General features: G+C 42.1%; 1 pseudogene; it reads left to right on the top strand.

The window, feature by feature from the left end:
- The first annotated feature begins 8086 nt into the window (after nucleotides 1-8086).
- On the top strand, nucleotides 8087-13259 carry LOC114793814 (zinc finger protein 239-like; annotated as a pseudogene).
- Nucleotides 13260-16137: the final 2878 nt, after the last annotated feature.

Here is a 16137-nt window from a genome sequence, read left to right as displayed (position 1 = left end):
TAAAAAGGTGGGTCATCTGTACAGGAGCAGTTTCCACGGCGACAGAAAATCGTTTCATGCTTCAAAGTTACCAAAGCGTTGTGCATTATGGGATGTGTAGTTTGTGGGTTATCAGCACATCATATAGTTGAAATTTGACATGAATTTAATTAAATCAATTTACTAAAGTTACACACCATTCCTGGGTTAGCCTGATTTAGCCTGATTTAAGTTGTTTTCATGGCCCTGTTCTGCTTGTAGAACTTAAACTTTACAAGGAACATGCTCCTGAGAGAAACCCTTTTTTGAATATTACTTCTTATTGTAGTACCACAGTAAACCCACCAGGGAACTTTAATGCTTCCATCAGTATATATTGTCTCAAAACAAAAAAAAGTGAAGTGATTGTCAAATGTGATACACAGCAGCACAGCACACAGTGAAATTTGTTCTCTGCATTTATCCCATCACCCTGAGTGAGCAGTGGGCAGCCATGTGGGGACAGTGGTTTGCTCAGTGGCACCTCAGTGGAACCTTGGCGAGTCGGGATTCGAACCGGCAACCTTCTGTTTACAGGGCTGCGTCCTTAACCGCTAGGCCACCACTGCCTCACTGTATCAAACTGTAAAACCGACACTAATTAGTTTTAAATGACAGTGATATGGGTGGTCCACATCAGCCCCACCTTAATTTCAATTTATTTGAGGAGCAAAGAGTCGGCACTGGATCACCCACCATCATGTAAAAGACTCGGATCAACATGGACCTCTCTGCCTTTTTGTGGTCAAGCTTGTTTAAGAATTTTATCATCATTATCATCACCTATACATTTAGGGTTGAGATCACATGGCCATCACTGGCTTTTATTTTTTAAGTGGTTTTATAGTTCCTCATTACCCATATATTTAAGTTGAGGTTAGTGATTGGCAATAATTGTGCAGCCCTAAAATATACATGTACATTCAGTACTTCTGCCAATCACAATTATTAATCATGATTATTCATTATTTTAGCTTAAATGTTTTTTTTCATTGCATTGCATTTTTATTCTATTTTTAAACAGTAAGTGAACAAGACTTTTAGATTTTTGCCAATAAAAACCAGCCAGCTTAAGAGATTACTGAAGGTAGGTCACCATGAAAATATATTAAAGAAATTAAGTATTTAATATGAAAAATGAACCTTCATTTACCTGCTTATATGGGGAAAAAATAACTATAGACAGGGCAGGTCCATAAACAGGCATTTTTAATTGTGAAAGTGAAGTGATTGTCATTGTGTATTTTTTATTTATTTGTCAGGAACGATAGACAATGAACTAACTATGCAATACAGGTCCTTCTCAAACAATTAGCATATTGTGATAAATTTAATTATTTCCTGTAATGTACTGATAAACATTAGACTTTCAGATATTTTAGATTCATTACACACAACTGAAGGTAGTTCAAGCTTCTTATTGTTTTAATATTGATTATTTTGGCATACAGCTCATGAAAACCCAACATTCCTCTCTCCAAAAATTAGCATATTTCATCTGACCAATTAAAAAAAAATGTAAAAAAAATAAGTGTTTTTAATAAAAAAAAAAAAAAAAAAAAAAAATCAACCTTCAAATAATCATGTTCAGTTATGCACTCAATACTTGGTCGGGAATCCTTTTGCAGAAATGACTGCTTTAATGCGGCGTGGCATGGAGGCAATCAGCCTGTGGCACTGCTGAGGTGCTATGGAGGCCCAGGATGCTTCGATCGCGGCCTTAAGCTCATCCAGAGTGTTGGGTCTTGCGTCTCTCAACTTCCTCTTCACAACATCTCACAGATTCTCTATGGGGTTCAGGTCAGGAGAGTTGGCAGGCCAATTGAGCACAGTAATACCATGGTCAGTAAACCATTTACCAGAGGTTTTGGCACTGTGAGCAGGTGCCAGATTATGCTGAAAAATGAAATCTTCATCTCCATAAAGCTTTTCAGCAGATGGAAGCATGAAGTGCCCCAAAATCTCCTGATAGCTAGCTGCATTGACCCTTGATAAAACACAGTGGACCAACACCAGCAGCTGACATGGCACCCCAGACCATCACTGACTGTGGGTACTTGACTCTAGACTTCAGGCATTTTGGCATTTCCCTCTGCCCAGTCTTCCTCCAGACTCTGGCACCTTGATTTCCGAATGACATGCAAAATTAGCTTTCATCCGAAAAAAGTACTTTGGACCACTGAGCAACAGTCCAGTGCTGCTTCTCTGTAGCCCAGGTCAGGCGCTTCTGCCGCTGTTTCTGGTTCAAAAGTGACTTGACCTGGGGAACGCGGCACTGTAGCCCATTTCCTGCACGCGCCTGTGCACGGTGGCTCTGGATGTTTCTACTCCAGACTCGGTCCACTGCTTCCGCAGGTCCCCCAAGGTCTGAAATCGGTCCTTCTCCACAATCTTCCTCAGGGTCCGGTCACCTCTTCTCGTTGTGCAGCATTTTCTGCCACACTTCTTCCTTCCCACAGACTTCCCACTGAGGTGCCTTCATACAGCACGCTGGGAACAGCCTATTCGTTCAGAAATGTCTTTCTTGCTTGAGGGTGTCAATGATGGCCTTCTGGACAGCAGTCAGGTCGGCAGTCTTACCCATGGATGCGGTTTTGAGTAATGAACCAGGCTGGGAGTTTTTAAAAGCCTCAGGAATCTTGCAGGTGTTTACAGTTAATTAGTTGATTCGGATGATTAGGTTAATAACTCGTTTAGAACCTTTTCATGATATGCTAATTTTCTGAGATAGGAACTTTGGGTTTTCATGAGCTGTATGCCAAAATCATCAATATTAAAACAATAAGAGGCTTGAACTACCTTCAGTTGTGTGTCTTAAATATATGAAAGTCTAATGTTTATCAGTACATTACAGGAAATAATGAAATTTATCACAATATGCTAATTGTTTGAGAAGGACCTGTATATAGAGGTGTCAAAACAAGCTGGGCCTTTCCTGTGGGGTGGAGGTGTGAAGACAGATGCTCTGCTCTGTAACATGAATAATAAGAGATCTGAGGTAGGAGGGTGCGACCCTTCCTTGGCTTTGTAGGTAAGCATCAGTATTTTGAATCTGACCAGCCAGGAGTGGGTTACAAAAGACCAATTTGGAGATGACCAGAGACCTGACAAGTGTCTGTATTGATAAATATGGACAAATTCTCCTGATGTTGTAGTGAAGGAATCGACATGAATGAGAAATGTGAGACAAGTAGGAGAGGGAATTGTCCATGGTTACCCCAAGGTTGTGCAGTGGCATATAGAGATTGGTGAAATGTCCAGGGAGATTTTAAGGTCATGTTGTGGGGAGGAGTCAGAAGGGATCAATAGCAGTTCAGTCCTGCCGGGGTTGAGTTTCAGATGATGTGCTACCAATCTGTGCAGGCAGAGATTTTGGTGGACATGTTTACATATGATTGCAGAAAACAAGAGTTGCAAAGAAAACCTATGCAAAGATATGACTTCACCAAGAAATTTCGTGTAAAAGCAGAACAGGGTCAAGTACAGAGCCCTGAGGGACAACAATAAAGAGCTTGTGAGGTGCAAATGTGCCCCTCATAAGATTGATCCTCCAGAAGCTATCCACTGCCACGCCAAGCCGCTAATTCCTCCTAAGGATGGCCAGGATTATTGTGGTTGACTATCAAATGCGATTTTGAAACCAGACTGATTTGGATCTAGAAGGTTGTTCTGGTTAGTGAGAAAGCTGATTATAGATGCTATGTCATAGGATTTTCGAAAGAAATTAACCCCTTTGCTGGCCACCCCCCTGGGGATACGCACCGGCACCTAAACAGTAGTGAATACAAAAAAAAATACAAGTGTATTTCACAAAACATGAGCACCAAACTTTATAGAACTATTATCGCTGCCGGCACAAAAACATATCTTTACAAATCATAAAATCAGCAGAAATAGACATTTTATTTTTTTAGAACGAGCCACGATCAAAGCTGAGTTTTACATAATCAAAAAAAACAGAGAGGGTCCAAACAACAATTGGAATCCATTGAAAGGCAGAGAATATGAAAATAAAGAATTTAGAAAGGTTGCTCACAGACTACCAGGGGTAGTCTCTGGCCTGTTTGCTGACCACTTTCAGAACGAATGCAGCATGCATAGCGCTCACCATGAAGTTTGCGCTTCTTAAAAAACTTTTTCGTGTTTTCGAAAACACGTAGATCTCTGGACACTCCGAGACTGATAAAATCTGCTTTTCTTCCATTCCTGCTTTGTATAAGTTTCGAAGGTGCAGACCAAACCCGAGCCAGATTAGATTTTTTTTGGTCACGTCAAAATGGGTAATGCAAATTCCTACATGGAGAAGAACTATATAAGAGTCACTACCAGTTCTGCATCATGCAGAATCGTCCACGTCTACATCGAGGAGCATCAACTATGAGACTCATTTCAACACACCTACTTCCCAAACTTGATACAGGTGAAGGGCTTTTCTCCAATACATGTCGTCTGGTGGACTTTAAGGGACGATGCATATGAAAAACTCTTCCCACACTCTACACACTGGTAGGGCTTCTCTCCAGTATGTATCCACATGTGAGTATTCAGATCTGATTTTCGTGAATAACTCTTCCCACACTCTGTACAGGTAAAGGGCTTTTCTCCAGTATGTGTCCTCTGGTGTTGTATAAAGGCGGATTTTAGCGAAAAACAATTCCCACACACTACACACTGGTAGGGCTTCTCTCCAGTATGTGTCCTCTGGTGTTCTTTAAGGTTTGATGCTCGTGAATAACTCTTCCCACACTCTACACACTGGTAGGGCTTCTCTCCAGTATGAATCCTCTGGTGTATTTTAAGAGTTGATGCTTTCGAAAAACCATTCCCACACTCCACACACTGATAGGGCTTCTCTCCAGTATGCATCCTCTGGTGTATTTTAAGGCGCGTGATTTGTGAGAACCTCTTTCCACAGTGTCCGCATTGGTAGGGCTTCTCTCCAGTATGTATCTTCAGGTGAGTATTCAGATCTGATTTTCGTGAAAACCTCTTCCCGCACTCTACACACTGGTAGGGCTTCTCTCCAGTATGTACCTTCAGGTGAGAATTCTGATCTGATTTTCGTGAAAACCTCTTCCCGCACTCTTCACACTGGTAGGGCTTCTCTCCAGTATGTATCTTCTGGTGGGACTGAAGTTTTTCTACTTGTCTAAAACTCTTGCTACAATGTTCGCATTGAAATGCCTCTGCAGTTGAGTTCTTGGGTCTTCTCTTGACTACTTTGGGTCCATCTGTAATAAAGGAACAAAATATTTTAAACCATAAAAACACGTTTATACAGCATGTTTCTGAAATGAATACATTATTCAACAAAAGTAAGATTTCAGGTAGTCTAGGCCACATACTGAGCCTGTGATAATAATAAAAGGGGAACGTGTAGAGATTGTCCAGACCTACACATATCTGGGAGTGAAACTGGATGACGAACCGGACTAGGGATCAGGCTGCTAAACCCTGTAATGCCGTTTGGCAAAGATATGGAGAACAAAGAGGTGAAGGGCCTCTCCGCAGGACAAAACCTGCAGAAGTATCGGGGTCCTGCAGAATGTCCCATCTTACAGAGCCAGCTGTACTTCCTCAGAACGTTGGCTTCCTTCAACATCTGTAAACATCTGCACTGTTTTACCAGAACGTATTGGCATGCCGAGGTGGGCAGTAATGCATTAGAAATAACGTGTTACTACAATCCTACTACTTTTTTCAAGTAACGAGTGAAGTAGGGGATTATCATTGCAAAATAAAGCCAGCAGAAATCAGAAGGTTGCCGGTTCGAATCCCGATCTGCCAAGGTGCCACTGAGCAGGGTGATGGGTTAAATGCAGGGGACAAATTTCACTGTGTGCACCGTGTGCTGTGCTGCTGTGTATCACAATGACAACCACTTCACTTCAATGCTGACGTGTCCCGACCGCCAGCCAGCTAGCCCAGCAGAAATAGACATTTTATTTTTTTAGAACGAGCCATGACCGAAGCTGAGGGTTCGAACAATACATGAATAGTCCAGTTTATACATTTTCATCTCACACTTCTTATTTCTGAAAATAAAGTAACTGGATTACTTCATTAAAAACAAATTCATATTTTAAAGTACCTTGAGCACCACTGATGGCGAGCGCCCTATTCTACGCAGTGGGCCTCAAGTAGGAGGACAGCTAATGACCCGACAAAATAATGAGGAATGTGAGCTATGTTGTACTGGTACATCTGTCACCCATGGTATAGTGATGCATGCTCAGCAAGCGCATGTCAATCATGGACAATCCACTGCACGTCCTTATCTACAGACAGACAAGCAGCTTCAGGGACGGGATATCTATCTATTATATTATTAATATTTCTGTGTCTTAAAATGAAAATTATACATCACTATTTTGAGGGACTATTTTAAACATGGTGACAGGTCCATGCCACATCATGATGCTGATTTTATTTCACTCACCAGAAGAGATGGAGACGTTCTTCTCGTCACTTCCTGTTGGTTCCAGAGTTTTATCGTGGTCCAGTCGTGTAAGAACAACTGATAACATCTTCAGTGGAACGTGTGTGTTGTTCTGGACCACAGTCCTGGTCTCAGTGGACGACAGAGACAGACTGGGATCCATCCTGGGAACCTGGGACAAAGTGGGAGATGTTTCACTTTCACTAAAAGTGAAACGTAGCAGAAACTATTCTGAATTGTTATTTAGCAGATCATTTAAATCAATTTTTTAACTATTTGGCATATCGATGCTGAAAGACACCAGATAAAAACTGAAGACTCAGATCATTTGAACCCTGGACACACATTTCAAAGTGAACACTGTGATTCTCTCATTTAAATGATATATCGTGTCGCATGGACCTAAAATACAGCGTACAAGAAGTTGTTCTGTTTCTGGTGAACGGGGCTCCAGTTCAGGTTTATTTGGTGACGTTAATAAAACCGGGTAAAAAAAAACTAGAAGGGGACCAGCAGCATGAAGAGACGGTGGAGGACGGTGCTCCAGTTCACGGTTTATTGGCTCTGATTCGGTTCTACGACGAACCAGGAAACAGCCGCATAACGTTCCACAGCAGGAAGTAGAACCCCGTTTCCTGCACAGACGGTCAACCCCGATTCCTGAAGCGATTCATTTTCATTCCCTACAGATCCCTACACAACAACGAACGGCTTACGTCTGTATTAAACCAAATCATTGAACATTGCAATAAAATAATGTTTTAATGTATGAATGAATTGTTCAGACGTTCATTAGATCCCAGCCTGACCAGGGAATGTGGGCCGAACGCTGTTATCTTCACACGAACAGCAGAGCATCAGTATATGAATCTACATGGGATACCTTGTTATTAGGGGCCGTTTAGGAAATATTTCAGACTTTTGTTACACAAGCACATGTGAAACACACACACATTCACATATGAAACGCTCACACAGATACAGGTGATGTGTGTGTGTGTGAGTTTTCAGTAGTATAAATGCATGCTAGTCAGTTTGTGTGTGTGTGTGTAACAAAAGCCTGAAATGTTTCCCTCATACCCTGTAACTTTCTGTTCACACGGTACAGTCTGGTGGACTTTATCGGATCCAGAAAGAATTCGACAGGAGTTCCAAGGTGACCTGCTGCTGAGAAGTCCTCCAGGTCCCCGGTGTCGCCCGAGAGAAAGCGCTGCTAATCGGTGCTAACTGCTAATTCTCCACAGTCCGTCTTTCTAACGTCTGTCCCCGGAATAAACGCGACAAGTCTGTGCTGGTCGTCACACGGATTCACTTTGCTCAGACACGCGGGGATCCAGGCGCAGTAATTTACCATAAAAACTGGATCTACTGAAACCGACTCGGCGTTCTGACCAACACAATTCTGCTAAACTGCGATTTTCAACAATGTACACTCGCATCGTCTGGAATAACGTGAAGATGGAGGAAACGATCCACGTTTCGCCTTCAGTAGCTGCCGTGACGCGTTTTTATTACTGAACTGACCAAACAATTACAGTCTCATCCAAAACTGCAAACAAACTCGTGTACAATATTACACTAGGGGGCAAAATGAAGAGCAGAGGAAGAAACAATCAACACAAACTGAAGAATGATTCACATAAGATTGTTAAATACTTACTTTTTAGCTGCTGGATCGTGTAATGGTACTGTTCTTTAAAAAGATTGTATTTCCATTGACTCTACAGCACGCGCATGCGCAGTCCGACAGCGGCCTGGCTCTGCGCATGCGCATCATCAACATAACTTCGCAGCCGTTCGAGTCGCCGCCTCCTGTTTCGGAACGTTTTCCTGCAGGATCCGCATCGCTGTACGTCGTTTCTGCGCCCAACCGAACCGCGAACCGGATCGCAGTCCACTGAGCCGAGTCCTGGTGAAAGTGAACAGCCTGTCGTGGGTGCGTCTCCCGTTTTTCTTCATGCTGCTCATCCTGGTGTTTAAAGAACTTTCAGATCTTTCAACTTTCTGGTCCCATTCTTGTTTTTTTTACCGGGTTTTATCAACGTGGCCAGTCACTTGGAGCTGGAGTTGTATCTTTTACGAGGTTCGTGCGGCACGATATATCATTTTAACGAGAGAATCGCACTGTTAAATTGCGTCCAGGGCTCAAATGATCTGAGTCTTCAGTTTTTATCTGGTGTCTTTCAGCATCGATATGCATGCCAAATAGTTAAAAAAATAGTTATTGATTTAAATGATCTGCTAAATAACAATTCAGAATAGTTTCTGCTAACTTTAACTTTTAGTGAAAGTGAAACGTCTCCCACTTTGTCCCAGGTTCCCAGGATGGATCCCAGTCTGTCTCTGTCGTCCACTGAGACCAGGACTGTGGTCCAGAACAACACACACGTTCCACTGAAGATGTTATCAGTTGTTCTTACACGACTGGAACACGATAAAACTCTGGAACCAACAGGAAGCGACGAGAAGAACGTCTCCATCTCTTCTGGTGAGTGAAATAAAATCAGCATCATGATGTGGTGTGGGTCTGTCACCATAGCTACCATTGTTGGACAATAAATTGTCTGTCAAAATAGTGATTAAACTACAGTATAATTGAGTTATTTGAAGGCCATTATTCTATTACATATAAAATGAAAGTGAAGTGATAATCATTGTGAAGCACAGCACACAGAGCAAATAATAATAATGATAATTTAATAGCATAATAGTGCAAGTACACTTTCAAATTTAATGTAGCCTTTTCTCCAGGATTTTATCCAAGATCTAAAATGACTGAAGTTTCGGCAACTTTGGATAAAAGTTAGCTGTTAAAAATAGCTGTTACATTTTTTTAAAACATTCAATTTATTTAATATTTAATTTATTTAATATCAAATTATTTAATATTGTTTATTCAAATAAATGCACTGGTACACATTTCCAACAACATTCTTCTGTCTATTTGTCTAGAACTGTGGTGTCAAACCCACGGTCTGCTGGCCACATTCCACAAGATACATTTATAAATGTATTATTATGGCCCAGCAAAATGAAGCATCGATAACACAGACAGATCCCATAATGCAGCGCTTCAGTTGCCTTGCCGAATGCGATCTTTAAGTTGAATCTGAACGAGCAGTGTGAGGCAGCCCGAAATTATTTTGATTTGAATGATTTTTTACTGCTTTTACTGCGTGTGAATAATAGAAATAAAAAAAGAACCTTGACTTAACACAAGAACTGTTCTGTGAGTGCGTTTTTTTCCCCACATGATTAGCCAAATGATTAGTTTCATGATTAGTTTCATTCAACATGATTAGTTTCATTCGTGTTCCACTACAGTGTTGCATGCGGTAAAAAAGAGCAGAACACTTGTAAACGGTTGTGCACGGTCCTTGGCGGAAATTTCTGAGGGTAAATGAGCACCATGTTTAATAGGGCTGCAACTATCGAATATTTTTGAATAGATTATAATATTCATAATAGAATAATAGATTTTTTTTTTTTTTTTACGATTAATCGATTAATTGGATAACGCATACAAAAATTAGTTTAAAAAGCAAAGTAAACGGGCTGCCCTTTGTTCATAACCTATATGGACAGAATTTCTAGGCGCAGCCGTGGTGTGGAGGGTGTCTAGTTTGGTGGCAGTAGAATCTCGTCTCTGCTTTGTGCAGATGATGTGGTCTTCAGCTCTTGCTGGGTGGGTTCGCAGCCGAGTGTGAATCGGCTGGGATCAGGATCAGCACTTCCAAATCTGAGACCGTGCTTCTTGATCGGAAAAGGGTGGCTTGCCAACTCCGGGTCGGGAGAGAGGTCCTGCCTCAAGTGGAAGAGTTTAAGTATCTCGGGGTCTTGTTCACGAGTGAGGGAAGAAGAGAGCCGGAGATCGACAGGCGGCTTGGGGCAGCGTCTGTCGTGGTGAAGAGGGAGCTGAGCCAGACGGCAAGACTCTCGATTTACAGGTTGATCTCGGTCCCAATCCTCACCTATGGTCGTGAGCTTTGGGTATTAATAGGGTGGCCGGGCGCAGCCTTAGAGATAGGGTGAGGAGCTCGGACATTCGGGAGTATATGTGAGGCTTTACTGAAGCCGCGGCGTCTCAAACAATACACAAAAGCTACGAGACCCAAGTTCCAGACAAACGCAGAAGAAAAGTGAGAGAACTGAAAAGTCCGTTAGCAGCACAGCAGTCACCTTTTACAAAGTCCATACGATAGTCACGTTGTTGCTAAAAACAAGACATTTGTCAAGGAATGAGAAGTCCTTGATACACATCAATGTGAGGGAATGGAGGATGACATTGACGCATGAGTGTTACTCAAGTTTTGATGAGTCTGCTGATCTGATGTATGTGGCACAGCTTTGTGTGTTTATCGGAATGGCTTTTGGAGATATGAGTGCCAAAGAGGAGCTCCTCACCATTCTCCACGCTGTCATGGAATTTGTTCCCAGGAGCCAGTTGTTCCCCTGTAAGCCAATTTCCATCACAGCTGATGGTGCTCCAGCAATGGTGGGCTGCACTAGTGAAATAAAAGATTTCCTGGAACTTTCCAATATGAATATGCACAGCTAGAGAACAATCTTTTGGATTTATCTTTCCTGAGAGATTTTACTTAATTTTAGTTTAAATTGGATTTGCAGATTAAGGAGAAGCACATAATCAACACGGTCAGCTCTGTGAACTCAATAAAATCAATAAGGTAACTTTTAACAAGTTACATTTCCAAAGTAATCTTTCCAACTATCTATATAAGATTTCTCTGTTTTCCAAATTAGCAGGTAAATGGATGTTCATCTTGACCTCATAGTGACCTGCCATCTCTTAATCCATAAAATGTTGACAGGCTGGTTTTTATCAGAAAAATCTGAAAGCCTTGTTATTTTACTGTTTGTTTCAAATAGAAAGTGCAATAAAAATGTGCTTTACCTTAAATAACAAATAATTGTGTTTAATAATCGTGATTACAATATTGATAAAATATTCGTGATTATCATTTTGGCCATAATTCTGCAGCCATCATCTTTTAATGTAAAACTTTTCCATTTTTCCAGCACAGAACCAGTACAAAAAAAATACCCAACCAAAACAGACCTAGTTTTTGTTTTACTTGGCTGCAGATGTTCGCAGCCTGGCAACGTAGCAGATATGGGCAAATGGCCAAGTTCAGACATCTTACACTTGGTGTACACTGGCCAATCAGCCAGTGTGCCTGAACAAAAATGGTACAGAGGGTTGTGTTGGACATGATTGAGTGGCTGAAAGGTGTATCATATTTTTTACTCCTTCTTCAGCCTGGCAGCAGAGCCGCTCAGAAGAAAGATCACCATGGTTTGGACAATACAGAGAAAAACGCTACTGTCTGAGGCCATAGGGGTGCCTTATGAAGGGTTAAATTTTTTCAAAAATTCATGAATGTTTATCTATGGTTAGGACAGATGCTGGTGTAAAAGCACAAAGTGTAATAAGGGATTCTTTTGTTGAATATTATAATGTATATAGTATGTATATTAATTATAGATTAATGTATAATGTATTAATTTCAGAATGGGTTTCATGTGTGTCTGTATTGATTTGTTTGTGGTTTAAAATGTTTTTCATTTTACTACAGATGGAACCAAAACAGTCAAGAGAAGAACGATGAACATAACTGCAGAGACGTTCCAATGCAAAGAAGAGTCTAGCATGACTTTTATAAAAATAGAAAAACTTCAGTTGCACCAGAAGATTCATACTGGAGAGAAGCCCTACCAGTGTGTAGAGTGCGGGAAGAGATTTTTACATGCATCAACCCTTAAAGAACACCAGAGGACACATACTGGAGAGAAGCCCTACCACTGTGTAGAGTGTAGGAAGAGATTTTCACGAGCATCAAAGCTTAAAGAACACCAGAGAACACATACTGGAGAGAAGCCATACCAGTGTGTAGAGTGTGGGAAGAGTTTTTCACAAGCATCACACCTTAAATTTCACCAGAGGATACATACTGGAGAGAAGCCCTACCAATGTGTAGACTGTGGGAAGAGTTTTTCGCATGCATCAACCCTTAGAGAACACCAGAACATACATACTGGAGAGAAGCCCTACCATTGTGTAAACTGTGGGAAGAGTTTTTCACGAGCATCAGGCCTTAAAGAACACCAGAAGATACATACTGGAGAGAAGTCCTACCACTGTGTAGGGTGTGGAAAGAGTTTTTTTTACAAGCATCACACCTTAAAGTCCACCAGAGCACACATACTGGAGAGAAGCCCTACCAGTGTGTAGAGTGTGGAAAGAGTTTTTCACAAGCATCACACCTTAAAGTCCACCAGAGAACACATACTGGAGAGAAGCCCTACCAGTGTGCAGTCTGTGGGAGGAGTTTTTCACATGCAGAATCCCTTAAAGTCCACCAAAGAACACATACTGGTGAGAAGCCCTACCAGTGTGCAGTCTGTGGGAGGAGTTTTTCACATGCAGAATCCCTTAAAGTCCACCAGAGTACACATACTGGAGAGAGGTAATGTGTGCCCATTCAGGGAAAATGCATCAAACCTCAAACTAAAGGAGATGAAACATTCTGGACAAATGTTGGCCTCCCCCTCTCAAACCAGGACCATCACCAGTTGGCCAAAAAGCCTACAAATAGCCTGAAGTTGGTAATGTGGTGAATGGATGAAATGAGAACACTCCCTCCTCACTACCATTTAAATTTGAAAGTCTGTCTGCGAAAGATCCCGCGACAATGATTAAATATGCATCAAATTGTACATACAAATTGTGTTTGTGTGCATGAAAATTTACCTTTTGTGAGATGATTTAACATTAAATACAAGTTCCCCTTACCTGTCTGTGGTCCTGTAGTGGCTAGAAATGGCGATAGGTATAAAGAGTACTTTGGTCATTCTGCTTCACCATTCAGAGAGCAGCAGCTCAGGCGGTCGGATCTGGAATTTGTCCCCTTATGACATCATAAGGGGAAAGGTTTTGTGCTTCTCCTGCCCAGAGAATTTTGCACCCCTATCCTAAAAACAATAGTTCCAATGACTGTCGTGGTCGTGACACGACTTCTTGCCAAACATTGTGGTTTGTGAATGGTGTTGAGGACATCATTTCCACGAATGCCCGCTGAATTTCTATAGGCCGCTCCTTTCTTCATCCCGTCTTATTGTCACGTCCCTGTCTAGGGGTCAGGAGACGCGACAACAAACGAGGGGAATGTGTGCAGTGGGAAGACACAGATACCAAACCCAAGTGAAATATTGTGCTTTTATTTACAGTGAGCGGTGAACAACAAACCAAACCTAAAGTGCTAAATACAACAACAACACAATTCACAGGAGGACAACACACCATGAAAGGAGAGACAAAACAACTACACAACAAAGCCACAACTAACCACACTAATCACTAACACACACAACAAAGGCTATCCAACTGTAACAACTATCCAAAACTCCAACTCCAAAACTCTCCTCTTGCTTCCTCCTCCTCCGGATCCACAACAATGAGCCCTGAATGGTGGCTGGAATGGTCCTTAAGTAGTTCTCGGTCCTGTGTTCTGATTGGCTGCCAGTTGACGAGGGAATTGGAGGGGGGAGCTATAAATCCAAATCTCCTCCCCCAGTAGACAGCCTAAAAGAGAACACGCACAAAACAGAGCACCCCAAGCCATTCTATGGCCTAAAGGACGTAAGCTTCTCCTGCCCAGAGAATTTTGCACCCCTATCCTAACAACAATAGTTCCAATGACTGTCGTGGCTTGAAAACGAGCAAAGTATTGCAGTTGCTTTGTGATTGGACGTGAAAATGAGCACAAATGTCATTTTTAATTTACATTTTTTTGTTCCGTCACGCAAGTTTGTGAACGAGTGGGTTTATTTTATTTTCCCTGGAAAAACTAAGACACGACTTCTTGCCAAACATTGTGGTTGGTGAATGGTGTTGAGGACGTCATTTCCACGAATGCCCACTGAACTTCTATAGGCCGCTCCTTTCTTCATCCCGTCTCATTTACATTTACGGCATTTATCAGACGCCCTTATCCAGAGCGACTTACAATCAGTAGTTACAGGGACAGTCTCCCTGGAGCAATTTAGGGTTAAGTGTCTTGCTCAGGAACACAATGGTAGTAAGTGGGATTTGAACCTGGGTCTTCTGGTTCATAGGCGAGTGTGTTACCCATTAGGCTACTACCACAGTCTCTCATCCTAATTAGCATTTAAAGCTACAGGCGCGTCCTGGGAAATTTAATTGTGGGACTGGATCAAAGTGGCTGTAATTATGCCCCACGGCTGAATTTTTAAAAGAGACTTCAGATACAGAATTACCAATGCATCATTGGTTTTGTTTTGCTTATTTGGTTCCTTGCACTAGTGCCCCCCCTAGTCATGCCCCTGTGGCAGGTACTATTGTGCTGTGAATACTTTCTAGACTTGACAAAACCTCACCCTGGTCCAGCACTGGATATTTTAGTGTTCCTTCCAATGTAACCATTGTATGTTGTCGCGTTCCTAAGTCTACTTAGAGTGAGCGAACACCACACGGCAATTCAAACAGCGTCTCTTTCAAACACCGTGCCTAACGAATGCAGAAGGAGCACTAACGAATGTCCACAAAAATTATACAACACAGCCATGACACACACAATTAATCTTGTGCAAATATTAGACCCACACCTGTGTACACAAACAGATCAAACCGTCCTACACAAAACATGTACAGCAAAAAAAACTAAAACAAAACGCTGAATACTGACAATCACTCAAGCTTACACAACTCCTCTCCACCGAACGTGTGCCTGAGGCCACAAACACAGCTGCAAAATTGTAAATCCGGTCCTAAACCTGCCTGACACAAGCTGTCTTAACCTACCTGCTCTTCGGAGGGTACCGATTGGAGGCAACTTTGAACGGCGCAAAGCGCCAAAAGAAAGAAAGGAAAAATAACAAAGCAAAGTAACAAAAGTGGTGCTCTGCAGGGAGGTCATTGCCACAGCAAAGACCCAAAGAGACACCCTAACTTACCGTATATACAATTCTGATGACAAACATTGAACCAGGGGAAAAAATCATGGACGAGCCCCCATTTGTCACATTCCTATATTCTAGGGGTCTAAGAAATGTGTCACGGGTGTGGAGAGGAGGAGGTCCACTGTTACACACACAACCAAACAAAGCGTACAAACCGTGCTTTTATATACTAACTAACAGGTACAATAAAACAGCGGACTCAGCACAGCTAACCAACATCAGGTCAGCCTAAAGGAAGGGGTGGTCCAGCGGGGACAACTCAAACACTCACAAAAGTTAACGAAAAGGGCACATAAAGCTAACAGGCTAACACAGGCTAACAACAAAGGGTCCATCACACAAAGTGTTTTGTTTTTTTTTTGGTGAAAACGCTGACGAATTCCAACAGGACCTACAATCCCAATGGCGCCATACACACAAAAATGGCAGATAACACGTTCGTGGATGAGCAGCAGCGGCTGCAGGACCTCATAAGAAAATCCTCTTGATGGTGCAAATTTCTAATGAAAAGACGAGGCTGGAGAACAACGGCATGTTTAACTCTCCATGGAGGAGAACCCGTTGGGTGACGGCGGTGAGTTGCGGCGCCACTTACGCCTGAGGGGGAGGAGTTAAAAGAGCATTCATGCTGTTCTCTGCGTCTCCGTGTGGACGACACGCTCCGGTGTGGATACGGGTTTCTT

The sequence above is a fragment of the Denticeps clupeoides genome, chromosome 1 (assembly GCF_900700375.1).
Source record: "Denticeps clupeoides chromosome 1, fDenClu1.1, whole genome shotgun sequence".
Classification (NCBI taxonomy): domain Eukaryota; kingdom Metazoa; phylum Chordata; class Actinopteri; order Clupeiformes; family Denticipitidae; genus Denticeps; species Denticeps clupeoides.
This window is presented reverse-complemented; position numbering and strand designations above follow the sequence as displayed.